The sequence below is a fragment of the Adiantum capillus-veneris genome, chromosome 10, assembly GCF_014529385.1.
Source record: "Adiantum capillus-veneris isolate H3 chromosome 10, ASM1452938v2, whole genome shotgun sequence".
Lineage (NCBI taxonomy): Eukaryota > Viridiplantae > Streptophyta > Polypodiopsida > Polypodiales > Pteridaceae > Adiantum > Adiantum capillus-veneris.
In genome coordinates, this window is record NC_140940.1 from 66,162,432 (window position 1) to 66,177,807 (window position 15,376).

The following is a 15,376-nucleotide window of genomic DNA, read 5'->3' on the forward strand; positions in this document are numbered from 1 at the left end:
AAATTTGATCGCGAGAACAAAGAAAGACAAGCAGAATTTGATTGCGAGAACAAAGCAAGACAAGCGAAGGGCGACCAACACATGAAAGAGTTGTGGCAGCTTTTTTCTAATTTGCACGCGTAGTTTGAACAGAATCAGGAGGAGACTCTTTCAGTCTCTTCTTCTTCAAAGCATGACACACATGAAGATTTGCATGATGATTTGAATGATACTGATAAGCATGATGAATTGCATGATGATGATGAGCATGATGATTTGCATGATGATGATGAGCATGATGATTTGCATGATCAAGATGTGATTTCTCACAAGCATGATGATTTGCAGGAAGATGATGTGATTGTTCACAAGGATAATGGTTTAGTTGATGCTTTTTCTAGTGAAGCTTACCTCATTGTAGATTCGATCAACCACGAAGAACCGATCTTGGCTCTCGAGTCGAGGTCCAAAGAATCCCCACAAGAAGTATTATGTGTACAAATGATTAGTCAGCACGCATTGTTCGAGTGTTTCATTCGTGATGCTTTCCTTTATTTTAATCACCGTCCTTATGTGATCCCTTTTCATAGGCATGACATATTGTACGTGGAGCACGATTCACTCTTGAATGAGCACGGATGTATGCAGATGATTCATGAAAAGCTGAAAAGTATGCATTCAAGGAAGTCACATTCCATGTCTCTTCCTTGGCATGACACAGTTGTAGAAAGAGCACAAGAAAGATTGAGCATCAAGCATAGGCATTTCCATTGTGTTTTGCCACAGTTGATTGATTCAGATGGGAAAGTCAAGATTCGACCCCATTGTTTGCGTGAGTTTGATGAACGGTTTGACCCTTCGTCTCTATGTTCATCTACATTGCATGCATAGGCTCTACAGAAGAGTAGTATTTTTCCAGTCACTTTACATGGAATGGGTATGTTCATTTTTTTGTGTTGAAAGTGGTTTTAAGAATTTTTAGCCTCGGAGATTCTTGAAGAAGGCAGAAGCATGACTCTAGACGAAGTTGAAGCATTGAAGGAGCCACAGATGACTTTGTGTCGCTTTCGGCGCGGCCCAAAGAAGCAAGCGTTGCAGACCTTTATGAAGTTCAAATATCGCATGACCCACGCATCAGAGTGGGCCAGCGAAGAGTCCTTTCCAGGATTCCACACGCTGTTGGCGATCTCCCTCGACGCCATACAGTTCGGTACCAGTACCTCACTTTGAAAGGAGGGGATGTCACGTGCACACTAACCCTATGTGTACATGGACAAGCTACTTCATGACAAGGGTTCAGTTTAGTTCAGTCAGTCTAGAATAGGAAGTGATCTGGCACTTTTGTGAGTCTGTTCGCAGATCGTGCATGTCTAGACACTTAAAGTAGATGCATATCCTCTGGTTGCACACAGCATGATTGTCAGATTTCCATCGGAACCCATCATGAGCATTTTTACAGTGCATAGACCTATTTTCCCTATTTTTTTAAAGTGACTTTTGTTGGGAATTAGGTAGGGCAATTTGACTAGCCAAATATATAAGCAACCTAGCGGTAGCACATTCTGGCAGAAGAGGCAATAGGAACCAAGTGTTCAACAGGCACCATCGTCGTCGTCGACATCGTCATGTGTCACATGCACATCTAACCCTATGTGTACATGGACAAGCTACTTCATGACAAGGGTTCAGTTCAGTTCAGTCAGTCTAGAATAGGAAGTGATCTGGCACTTTTGTGAGTCTGTTCGCAGATCGTGGATGTCCAGACACTTACGGTAGATGCATATCCTCTGGTTGCACACAGCATGATCATCAAATTTTCATCAGAACCCATCAGGAGAATTTTTACAGTGCATAGATCTTTTTTCCCTATTTTTTAAAAGTGACTTTTGTTGGGAATTGGGTAGGGCAATTTGACTAGCCCAGTATATAAGCAAACCTAGCGCTAGCACATTCTGGTAGAAGAGGCAACAAGAACCAAGTGTTCAACAGGCACCTTCTCAGCAAGACCCCCCGCCCAGGCAATCAACCTTGCATTTTCAGCCACAGACCCAAGATCAGCCCAACGTTTTTCATCAAGGACAGCCTGGTGTTAGCAGAGACAACAGATCAGCCCTAGCGTTAGCAGTTTGCAACAACTGGAGGCTAGCGTTTTTGCAGCAGAACATTGTTTCAGCACTAGCGTTTTTGATCAGCAAGAGGCCTAGCGTTTTTTTGCAGATCTTCGCGACAGGATCAGCCCATAGACCAGCGTTTTCAGTTTTCAGCACTTAGACACAGCAGAAAAAGCCCCAAACCTCGCAGATCTCACCTTCCCGCAACAGATCCTCGCCGCACGGTCAGATCCAGCGCAGTTTGTAGTTTCAGCCCGGAAAACGTAGAGTTCAGCATCTGCGTTTTCAGCGCGTCGTCGTCGCATCGTCGTCATCGACATCGTCACCGACATAGAGTTAGAATTCAGCAGATAAAGATTTGCAGATTTCAGCCCGTCTTGTCGTCGACATTGTTGGCAAGTCCAAGCATTGTAGAGATTTGTGCAATCAATAGTAGACCGCTCTCGCCATAGAGAGTGAGGCCCTTGGAGGAGGGTTTGGCAACTTGTCGGGTGTCGTATTCTTCTTTCTCTATCTCTCAGTCTCAGCACGTTCATTCACAGTGTTTATCCACTTTGTTTGTGAACACTTGCACTCTCTCATTAAAGGACGGAAGGCTCTCCCTTCCCTAAGTAAAAGGAACCTTGAGCACAGTTCGGAGCACTCATCTTGAGCAAAGTTCAACATTCACTTCCGCTGCACCTTACATTATCGTCATCGAGTGCCTATCTTGACGATGACACCTCCGTCATCGTCATCGGAGATCCCTATCTTGACGACGACACCTTTGTTGCCATCGTTGTAGATCCTGGACTTGACGACGATACCATCGTCGTCATCGTCGTAGTCTATTCGTCGTCGTCGACATAGTCATCATCAAGTACCACAGTATCTAAACCATTGTACCAGATTTGTGCAATCTATAGCATAGACCTCTCTTGCCATAGAGAGGGGGGCCTGGGAGGCCCTTGGAGGGGGTTTTGAGAACCATGTGTCGTCTCTCTCTCTCTCTCTCTCTCTCTCTCTCTCCTTCTCTCTCTCTCTCTCTCTGTCTCACCACTTTCAGTCACAATAGCATTCACTTTGTTTGTGATCGTTGCAATTGCACTCTCTCTCTAAGAAGAACGGAAGGCTCTCCCTTCCGTAAGTAAAAGGAACTCTTGAGCACATTTCGAAGCACTGGTCGTGAGCACTATCAACATTTACTTCCGCTGCACCTTACATTGATATCAGAGCTTTTTGGTAGTGTTCTGTATCACTCAAGGAAAGAACCACAAGAAATTTTTTGCTTGTTGTGGTCGCACGTAACCCAAGTTCACTTCGGCGCTTGGGCGTGTCGATTCCTAATCGTGTTTTTGAAGAGTGGCAGGTAACCCAAGAAAGAAGGGCTTGTCCAGCTTCCCCTCGTTCCTCTTTTCACTCATTGAGAGTGGACCGTGCACTTAGCGGCCGGCAAATCGATGTGAGGTGGGAAAAAGCAACCTTGCTGTGAACGCAAGGCCACTAAGGGGTGCGCCCACAGGGAAGAGTCGAGCTCGCATAAGAGAAAAGCCTTCTCAAACACCTATTGCAACCTCGGAACTGAAGAACCTCAAGAACTCAAGAACCTCAAGAACCCAAGAACCTCAAGAACCCAAGTTCCTTAAGAACTTAAGTACTCAAGAGCTTAGTGTATGGTCATCACCCGAAGCGGAGTGGATACTTTGCGTGAAGGTGATAAGAGTGGAGTTGGAGAAGAAGAAGTTTCCACACAAGGAGGATTGTTCCCCGATCCTCCCCCACCTCCATCTACGCGACGGATTGCACCAAATCCTATGGAGGCTTTGGTCAAGTCGATGATGGACATGATGCTGCAACAAGAGGCGCAACGCGTCGCTATGGATCGCGACCACGAAGAAAGAAAGGCAGCCTTGGAGCGTGAGCGTGAGCAAGCGGGCAAGCAAGCGAAGCTCTACGCATAGCGATCAAAGAGAAGCGAGCGGTTATGGAATTAGAGCGTGAGGCGCAGGCGCAGAGAGACCAATGCAAGGTACTCACCTCGAAATCCGAGTCACTCAAGGACGTGGGCGATTCATCAGGTAGCATAGGTAGAGCCGCAGATTCCAACAATCTAGTCATTGAGAAATTGACGTTCAGTAAGTATGACGGTAAGATGGATGTTAATGTTATTCATTCTTGGTTGCATCAATTTAATGCTTACTTTGCGACAACTAAGAAAACAGGGAATAGCAAAGTTTTGACGGCAGCTATGTATCTTATTGGTGATGCCATAGACAGTCACGGATTATCTTTCGCCGTCTAGTGCGACAAAAGAAGAGGGCTTACCTATCTCAATTAGAGCGTGATCTGTATCAGCTGTTTATGAGTCAGGACTCTAGTGAGGCATGGAGGCTTTTCAATGAGCATGTTAGGTGCAGCGGAATGAATGTTGTATTTTCTCAAGATTAGTGATCTTTATTGCTCAAGGTTCCTTTTAGTTCTTAGGGAAAGAGAGAGCTTTCCGTCTTGTAGAGTGCTGTGGTCACGAACAAAGTGAGTGGATATTGTGCGTGCAAGTGAATGAGACTGAGAGAAGGAGAGAGAAGAGATACGACACCGAGAGGTTGTAAAACCCTCCTCCGAAGGCCCCACTCTCGTCGGTAAGAGTGGTCTACTTTGATTGCACAACGGTGTACAATGCGAATACAATGGACTGATGCAATGGGACTATGCCGATGACGACGACGATTTGATGGCTGAAATCTGGGATCTTTTATCTGCTGAATTTCGAGACTGTTTCGGTGGCTGAAAATGACTGTTTTGGCTGCATTTTTATGGCTGAAAATGGAGGAACATCTGCAACCGTCTAGGGGTTGATCTGCTACTACGTCATAAGCTGAAAACTGCGAGAATCCAACTGCTGAATTCTGCGTTTTGCTACTGCTGAGCTGGCGTTTTTGACAGGGCTGAAAAAACGCTGAATTTGCAATGATGCTGGCGTTTTTGTCAAGGGCTGAAAAAATGCTGAATCTGCTATGATGCTGGCGTTTTTGTCAAGGGCTGAAAAATGCTGCCTGGGATGTATCTGCTGAGGTTGGAATGCCAGGCAAGAGGACTTGTCGGTGATGGCTTGCTGGGAGGAATGCCAAAGGGAAGGAGTGGATGGCGAGGGTCTACTGCTGAGGGGGGGTACTGCTGAGAAGTTGCCTGTTGAGCGGGAAGCTCCTTCTGCCTCTTCTGCCATTTAGTGCTAACTTGGGTTTGCTTATATAGAAACTTAGCAAAATTGCCTTACCTACTTTTGTAGGAAAGTCACTTAAAAATAATAAGTGAAAATCCCAATAAATAGGAAAATAGGCTAAATGTACTGGAAAATTCCCCTAACTCATGCTAATGGATTCTGATGGGAATTCCGATGATCATGTTGTATGCAACCGGAGGATATGTATCTATTCTAAGTGACTGGGCATGCACGGTCTACGAATAGACTCACAAAAGTGCAAGATCATTGCTAATCTAGACTTGACTGAACTGACTGAACCCTGCTGTGGTGTAGCTTGTCCACGGACACATAGGGTTGGGATGTGTCACGTGACATCCCCTCCTTTTCAAAGTGAGGTACTAGTACCGAACTGTATGGCGTCGAGGGAGATCGCCAACAGCATCCGGAATCCTAGAAGGGACTCTTCGCTGGCCCACTCTGATGTGTGGGTCGTGTGGTACTTGAACTTCATAAAGGTCTGCAACACTTGCTTCTTTGGGCCGCGCCGAAAGAGACTCAAAGTCTTTTGTGGCTCCTTTGATGCTTCAACTTCGTTTAGAGTCCTGCTTCTTTCGTCTTCAAGAATCTCCATGGCTGAAAATTCCTGAAAACATCTCCAACACAAAACCATGAACATACCCATTCCATGTAAAGTGAAGTAAAAAAATCTCATCTTCTCTAAAGACTGTGTATGCAATGTAGATGAACATAGAGATGGAGTGACAGCCCGTTCATCAAACACATGCAAACAATGCGCTCGAATCTTTTCTGTTTGATCAAAATCAATCAACTGTGGCAAATCACAATAGAAATGCCCATGCTTGGTGCTCATACAATCATGTGCTCGTTCGGAGACTGTGTCATGCCAAGGAAGAAACATGGAATGCGACTTCCTTACATACAAACTTTTCAGCTTTTCATGAACAATCCGCATACATTCGTGCTCATCCATGATAGAAACGTGCTCAACATACAATATGTCATGCCTAGTAAAAGGGATCACATAACGATGCTGACTAAAATACAGGAAACCTTCACGAATGGAACACTCGAACCATGCGTGCGTATCAATCATGCGAACACATAATACTTCCTGTGATGGTTCTTGAGACCTAGGCACGAGAGCCAAGATCTGTTCTTCCTGACGGGGTTCTTCTTGAGTGGGTTCTTTCTGAGGGGGTTCTGTTGACCTAGGCTCGAGAGCCAAGATCGATCCTTTGTGATTGATCGAATCTACAACGAGGTTAGCTTCGCTAGAAAAAGCATCCACTAACACATCATCCTTGTGAACAATCACCTCATCTTCATGCAACTCATCATGCTTGTGAGAAATCACATCTTGATCATGCAAATCATCATGCTTGTCATTGTCATCCAAATCATTATGCAAATCATTGGCATCCAAATCATCATGCTTCTCATTATCATGCAAATCATTGTGCTTATCATTGTCAATCAAAACATCATCATGCTTCACACAATCATGCAAATCCTGTGTGTCATGCTTTGGAGAAGAAGAGATTGAGAGAGTCTTCTTTTCCCGAATTTCTTGCATCGGTGTCGACACTTGAGAAAAGAGTCGCAAGCGCTCTTGCCTTCTTGCTTTGATCGCGCGATCAAATTCTGCTTGTCTTGCTTTGATCGCTGCTCGTCTTTCTGCTTCGGCTTCTGCGTGTTTGCGTTCCATTTCTTTGAATTCACGATTAAATCTGGCTTGTCGTTCTTTGGCTTCCAAGCGTGCTTGCTCGTACTCACGTGCTATGGCTGCCATTCTTGCGGCATTTCTTGCTTTGCGTTGTAAAGTCTGTTCCATAAACAACAGCTTCAACTCCTCCATTGGAGTTAGTGCAATCAGTGTCGTAGATGGGGAAGGGTCGGAAAAACCTCCTGGTGAGGAAAATTCTTCTTTGCCTCTCTTATGCTCATCACCTCCAAGCGAAGTATCCATTCCGCTTCGAGTGATGATCATTCTGAAGTCGTGGGTTCTTGTGGGTTCTTGGGGATCTTGGGTTCTTAAGTTCATGAGGAACTTGGGTTCTTGAGGGTCTTGGGTTCTGAAGTTCACGAGGAACTTGGGTTCTTGGGGGTCTTGGGTTCTTGAGGTGTTCTTTCGCTTGCAAATCGCGTTGAGAAGGATCTTCTCTTTACCCGAGTTCTACCCTTTTCTGTGGGCGCACCCCTCGGCGGCCTTGCGCTCACACCAAGGTTGCTTTTTCCCACCTCACGTCGATTGGCCGGCCGCTAAGTGCACGGTCCTCTCTCAATGAGTGAAAAGAGACACAAGGGGAGGCTGGACAAGCCCTTCTTTCTTGGGATTCCTGTCACTCTTCAACAAAACACGATTAGGAATTGCCACGCCCAAGTAAACTTGGGTTTGTGCGATCGCAACAAGCAAAAAAATTCTTGTGGTTCTTGTGGTTCTTTCCTTGAGTAATGCAGAACACTTCCAAAGCTCTGATACCAATGTTAGGTGCAGCGGAATGAATGTTGTATTTTCTCAAGATTAGTGATCTTTACTGCTCAAGGTTCCTTTTAGTTCTTAGGGAAAGAGAGCTTTCCGTCTTGTAGAGTGCTGTGGTCACGAACAAAGTGAGTGATATTGTGCGTGCAAGTGAATGAAACTGAGAGAAGGAGAGAGAAGAGATACGACATCGAGAGGTTGTAAAACCCTCCTCCGAAGGCCCCACTCTCGTCGGCAAGAGTGGTCTACTTTGATTGCACAACGGTGTACAATGCGAATGCAATGGACTGATGCAATGGGACTATGCCGATGACGACGACGACTTGATGGCTGAAATCTGGGATCTTTTATCTGCTGAATTTCGGGACTGTTTCGGTGGCTGAAAATGACTGTTTTGGCTGCGTTTTTATGGCTAAAAATGGGGGAACATCTGCAACCGTCTAGGGGCTGATCTGCTACTGCGTCATAAGCTGAAAACTGCGAGAATCCAACTGCTGAATTCTGCGTTTTGCTACTGCTGAGCTGGCGTTTTTGACAGGGCTGAAAAAACGCTGAAGCTGCAATGATGCTGGCGTTTTTGTCAAGGGCTGAAAAAACGCTGAATCTGCAATGATGTTGGCGTTTTTGTCAAGGGCTGAAAAATGCTGGCTGGGATGTATCTGCTGAGGTTGGAATGCCAGGCAAGAGGACTTGTCAGCGATGGCTTGCTGGGAGGAAACGCCAAAGGGAAGGAGTGGATGGGGAGGGTCTACTGCTGAGGGGGGGTACTGCTGAGAAGTTGCCTGTTGAGCGGGAAGCTCCTGCTGCCTCTTCTGCCATTTAGTGCTAACTTGGGTTTGCTTATATAGAAACTTAGCAAAATTGCCCTACCTACTTTTGTAGGAAAGTCACTTAAAAATAATAAGTGAAAATCCCAATAAATAGGAAAATAGGCTAAATGCGCTGGAAAATTCCCCTAACTGATGCTAAAGGATTCTGATGGGAATTCCGATGATCATGCTGTATGCAACTGGAGGATATGCATCTATGCTAAGTGACTGGGCATGCACGGTCTACGAATAGACTCACGAAAGTGCAAGATCACTGCTAATCTAGACTTGACTGAATTGACTGAACCCTGCTGTGGTGTAGCTTGTCCACGGACACATAGGGTTGGGATGTGTCACGTGACAGAGCACTCTCCACCGCCAGCCATCACTTCCACAGAGACGGGGTGAATATGCTACATCTCTCTATACAGCATCGGGGCAGCCACCTTTGCCTGACCCTCCAGAGGCATGGCCAGAAACATGTACTTTCTTTATTGCTGAGAAGGTAAGGAAAGCCATTGACAAGATGAAGACAGGAAGAGCACATGATCATGATCATCTGGTAGCAGAGCACTTTATCCATGCCACAGATACGCTTGCAGAGCCTCTTGCTATGATGTTTAATGGAGCCATGTATGAGGGTTTCCCTAAGACTTGGAGTATGTCCACTATTGTGCCTATCTTCAATTCCGGAGATCCTATGCTTCCCGGGAATTACGGAACCATCATGGTTGGTCACACTGTGGCTAGGCTATATGCATCAATTCTTGAGCATGAGTTAAGTGGATGGGCAGAGAGAGAGGGCATACAGGCAGCAAGACAGGCAGGGTTCATGAGAGGTTTCTCCACTCTTGACCAGATTTTGACACTTACAGAGGCCATTATTGAGGAGGGTAGACACCATGGCAGGAGGATATATTGTAGCTTTGTGGATTTCCGCAAAGCCTTTGATACAATGCCACGAGCCAAACTCATACGCAGATTGCAAGACATGGGGGTGTCCACAAAGCTGATCTGGGGGATCTTAGCTTTATACAGGACAGTGGTAGGACAGGTACGCACTACTTAGGGCATGTCCGACATGGTTCACTCCACCATTGGGGTGAAGCAGGGTTGTCCCCTATCTTCGACTCTCTTTGAGATATATATAGATGAGTTTTCAGATTATGTACATACAGAGGGTGATAGAGGTGCTCAGCTTGCAGGGACATGGATTCCGTTGCTATTATGTGCTGATGATATTGTGCTAATCTCCGATTCTCCAGAAGGGATGCAGCGTCATTTGGATGCACTGCATGTATTTGCACGGGACAATGGATTGTCTGTGAACCTTGGTAAGACCAAGGTAATGGTGTTTAACACCACGGCGTAGTGGGTAAGGAGGTCCGCCCCCACTTTTACATATGGTTGAGAGACAGTGGAGTATGCAGATACATACACTTATCTTGGGACGGTTTTCAGTGGTCCAGTATTTTCCCTAAGGCGTGCAATAGATTCGCGATTGACCAGAGCCTGTGCAGCATTGGGGAGACTTGAGAGGATATGTTTGTAGGTTCAGTTCCAGGAACCTCGGACAAAGCTTTGGCTCTTTGACACTTTGGTCACTTCGGCCATGCTGTACGGAGTGGAGATATGGGGGCCCTCAATTGATCATCATAGCAGAGCTAGCAGTGTCACAAGACGGGCACCATGTGCCAATAGAAAAGAACAGACTGAACAACTTTAAGCACTTCAAATAACAACTGGACTGAAATAGAGAGAGACGACACGCGACACGGAGTGGCGGAATTCCACCCCAGAGAGTATTGGCCCCAAACCTTGGCGCCCCTTTCGGTATTTCTTTATATTGCATCAACACAGTATAAGCCGGTACTCCAGACTCTGCACCTTCTCCAAGAAGCATGCCAGAGAATGAGCCCTAACCTCATATTTAAAGACCCTTGGCCTAAAAAGCAATTACAGTGAAAAGCCTTCAAAACTCAAAAGCTCCTGGTCCAAAAAGCAATGCCAAAAGTTGCCAGCTTTTCGTAAATCGTGTTGGTGTCCGTACAATAGGCTACATGTCAGCCCGCCACATCAGCAAATCAGGGTTAGGGTTAGGGTTAGGGTTTCTGATTTTAGGGTTAGAGTTTGGGCATAATTAGGGTTTTTGATTTTAGGGTTAGGGTTTCAAAAGAATTAGGGTTTTGGCAGAATTAGGGTTTCTGATTTTAGGGTTAGGGTTTCAGCAGAATTAGGGTTTTGGGCAGAATTAGGGTTTCTGATTTTAGGGTTAGGGTTTCAGCAGAATTAGGGTTTCGATATGTCAGCAGTTTGTTACAGGCAGTACTGATGGATGGAGATGTATGGAGAAGCCCTTGGTGTCTATGATTTCTCGGATGATTAGGGCCAAAGGCCTCAGTACCACATGACATTGTTAGGGCGGAGCTCGCTACTCCTCCATTGGTAGCAGAGGCACTCACTCGATCAGTTTCATTTATGCATAACACTTGGGCTCTCCCTAGAGACAGATATGCTCGATTAGCACTAGAGTCTTCGCGACAGTTGGCATTGCAGGAAGATAGATCATGTTGGTATGTAGAGTTGGCATCTTGGTTTCAGTTACATGGCTTTAGTATGACCGATTGCAGTACTCTCTGGATGCACCCTCCATCCCCCTCACCAGGGCAGAGATTACCAGGCTCATCAAACAGGACTTGATTCAGTTGGATACGAAGAGGACATGGATACAACCTACACATGAGCTAGGTACGAAGATGACTTTCTATAAAGAGCATCTTCTCTTACTCACGGAAGATGGTTTTGTGATCAGACCAGGATACATGGATACTCATCTATCCCACCGGATACGATGTGCTATTGGTCAGATACACACATCCTCACATGAGTTAGAGATCGAGACAGGCAGATTTAGAGGAGTACCCGCTGAGTCCAGGATTTGTCAGGTGTGCCAAATAGAGCCAGAGGCAGAGCTACATTACATGTCACTGCCTAGTATACTATGAGATACAAGGCCGCTTTCACTGTCTATTTAGAGAGGGTTTTGGGCCACTTTCTAGAGTCATGAGATACCAAGATCAGATATGCCTCGGATTATACTTACTGGAGATTCGCAAACTGTAACAAACTGCGGACGTGTCAAAGCCTAAAGAATGGAGCCAACTTACAGATGTGGCCGAGGGGCCTAAACCCTAAGAAGAACAAGTAACAGAAGAAGTCCTACCAACTTATGGGGACCCTGTTCGATGGGGCTCCAAGTGACATAAAGGATTAAAATAAAGCAGGATCCGGACACACGCCAAAATTGATGGCGTGGCAGATTTTCGAAAATTGCGTTGGCTGATGACGTGGTAGGCTGTACGGTTTTCGTAAATTACGATGGCAGCTTTTGGCATTGCTTTTTTAGACCAGAAGCTTTTGAGTTTTAGAGGATTTTTACTGTAAACTGCTTTTGGGGCCCAGGGCCTTTAAATATGAGGTTAGGGCTCATTCTCTGGCATGCTTCTTGGAGAAGGTGCAGAGTCTGGAGTACCGGCTTGTACTGTGTTGATGCAATTTAAAGAAATGCCGAAAGGGGCGTCAAGGTTTGGGGCCAATACTCTCTGAGGTGAAATTCCGCCACTGTGTCACGTGTCGTCTCTCTCTTTCAGTTCAGTTGTTATTGAAGTGTTAAAAGTCTGTTCAGTCTGTTCTTTTCTATTGGCACGTGGTGCCCGTCTTGTGACATTGGTATCAGAGCATCAGGCGTGTGCTTTTTTGAAAGCATACCGGTCCTACAAAAGAGCAGACAAAGCTATTAGAATTTTATTTGAGGTATATTCACCCTCCAACCGGTCCTACAAAAGAGCAGACAGAGCTATTGGAATTTTATTTCGCCCCCCAACCCGGACTCATTAGCCACTCCCACCCTTACTTCATCGCGCATCGTGCGCGCTTCCGTCTTCATCGCAATGTCTTACAGGGCATAAGCCAATTAAGATCACTTGCAAGAGAAGGATCCAGATTTGTTTTAAGTCACTGTTTTTCTCAGAAGCAGTGCCATGCAGATGTCGATGTCTACAGCTACCAAGCAGCATACTCCAAGTACTTGGCAAGCTTTCAAGAAAAAAATTTGTCCGAAGTTATATGATTTCTGACATCTTCCTTCGGAGTGCAACTTCTGGCAGAGTGGGGTATCTTGAAATGCTTGCCATGGAAACCCTAGCAGATTATATCTTGAAATTTCTCGACATCTCTCAGTAGATGTCTCTTCTCGAGTTGATAACCTTGGAAGTTCGGTGCGATTGCTATATCTGTCCAAGAGCTGATAGACCATGCTGTGCTCCGATACGACCTTACGGAATGAACCTAACCCTAATTTTTGGTGTAGGTTCCATGATGGAAAGTCAGTCGACTTTTCGAGCTCGACTGATGTCGAGATTGCTTTTTTTTATAAAGTTTGAGTTTTGTTTGAGAACTTGTTTGGTGATCCTGTTTGGAATTTGTTTGAAATGGATGCTATCTGTTTTAAACCTGTCTTGGTGCCAATTTGAAATGTTTGACTCTGGTTTTAATATTGGTTTCATCGATTGGTGACTTTTGCTCCCGGGTGGAGTAGTGAGAAATGATGTTTGAGAATGCTTGTTCATACTCATGGCCCGGATCCTTGTGGTTATTTGCGGGGGGGAGTATTGAATGATTGAAGAGTGTTGTTTTTACTCATGGCCCGGACCCTTGTGGTTATTTACGGGGGGAGTATTAAGAAGTCTGAGCAGTCGTTACTCTCAACACCTCCAAACGACGCAGGCTGTTGTCTGGGGGGCGTTTGGTTGTAAAAGGCCTCTATATCTCATGGCCCGGACCTTTTTAGGTTATTTGCGGGAAGAGTGATGAGGGAGTCGTTGAACAGCTCATGGCCCGGACCTGGATGGTTATTTACGAGGGGAGTGTTCATCGGCGGCTTTATGTTTCTATGTCTTGTAACATGCATATGTGAGCATTTGTGTTGCATTGTGATGTGCCAACTACTGGATATTCCTAATTGGATGAGATTGCATGGGTATGTATTTTTAGTGCATCAAGACACCCGTGGAAGATCAGTACGGTCTGGGTGTGATGGCTAATTTTACTACACCGGAATATCAAGAGTTCCGATTTGGACGAAAGGAGAAGCTAACTTCTCGATCAAAACAACCGAAAGGAGAAGCTAACTCCTTGATCAAAAGAGCAGAAAGGAGAAGCTAACTCCTTAATAAAAAGAGCAAATTGATTATCCCTCGGAATGTCCCTCGAAATTTTTTGAGCTAACTTGAGTTGTTTTGTAGATATGCTGTAATCATGGACGATTACTCTCTTTCAAGAAGGGGAGATGTAACAAATTGCTGCGTGTCAAAGCCTAAAGAATGGAGCCAACTTACAGATGTGGCCGAGGGGCCTAAACCCTAAGAAGAACAAGCAACAGAAGAAGTCCTACCAACTTATGGGGACCCCGTTCGATGGGGATATGTCCCCAAGTGACATAAAGGATTAAAATAAAGCAGGATCCGGACACACGCCAAAACTGATGACGTGGCATATTTTCGAAAATTGCACTGGCATGATGACATGGCAGGCTGTACGGATTTCGTAAAATTACGCTGGTAGCTTTTGGCATTGCTTTTTGGACCAGAAGCTTTTGAGTTTTAAAGGCTTTTTATTGTAAACTGCTTTTGGGGCTTAGGGCCTTTAAATATGAGGTTAGGGCTCATTCTCTGGCATGCTTCTTGGAGAAGGTGCAGAGTCTGGAGTACTGGCTTGTACTGTGTTGATGCAATATAAAGAAATACCGAAAGGGGCGCCAAGGTTTGGGGCCAATACTCTCTGGGGTGAAATTCTGCCTCTCCGTGTCACGTGTCGTCTCTCTCTTTCAGTTCAGTTGTTATTGAAGTGTTAAAAGTCTGTTCAGTCTGTTCTTTTCTATTGGCACGTGGTGCCCGTCTTGTGACACAAACACAGAGAGGACCTCTTCAAGAGGGGCACAATGAGAGAGATCCAACGACAGCGGAAGATTACAAATTTCTTTCAGTCACAGACAGAGGAGTTCGAGCAGGCCCCACAACATAACAACACCGAAGGCACCAGAGGCATACTGCTTGATCGGGCGATAGAGTTGGGGCGGTCCCGTCGCCCACGGATGAGAGAGCCCTCTCGATATCGACGCAGATTGCGACAGAGGATCCATACCATACTGGCGCGACATAGGAGCCATCCCGGATAATGATGTATATGTATATGATGCCTCGACTGTCAAAGAGCTCCATTGTATCAACTCACCCTTTGTATTCCCTTTGTATCAGCTTTCACCCCACCCCTACCCACTATTTTCTTTTCAGTTCTTTGTACTTTTTGTACCCAGACCTGGTATTAGATTCACCACATGTAACCTTTTGGTCTCATAGGTCATTTTGGCCTTTTGAAGACGTTAATATTACATTTCATTTCATTTCATTTTCTCTCTCTCTCTCTCTCTCTCTCTTCCCCACCTGCCCACTCCCACAATCTTTTTGTTTTATGGAGTTTTCTCTACTGGTTCAACATGTTAAGGTGTTCATTTAAGGAGTTAATTCTGTTGGTTTAGGGTGTCAGCCAACGCTTCACGAGAACAGGACTAGCTGATAGATAAACTTGTCAAAAATATGTGGATTTTTGATATATTGGACACAATATGGAATTACCTCTTCCTTTATATGTTGTCATCATCTATTGTTGGGAACTTTCAATTTGTAACAGGAACAACTCATACTACAGTTTTATCTCATTTGAAGTGAATCACGATGCA

At 45.3% G+C, this 15,376-nt stretch overlaps 1 protein-coding gene across 1 annotated transcript in view; it reads left to right on the plus strand.

Moving 5' to 3' along the window:
- LOC147448979 (uncharacterized) overlaps positions 1 to 15,376 on the plus strand; it is a 65,034-nt gene that overhangs the window by 14,150 nt on the left and 35,508 nt on the right. The gene's annotated exons all lie outside the window — the stretch shown is intronic.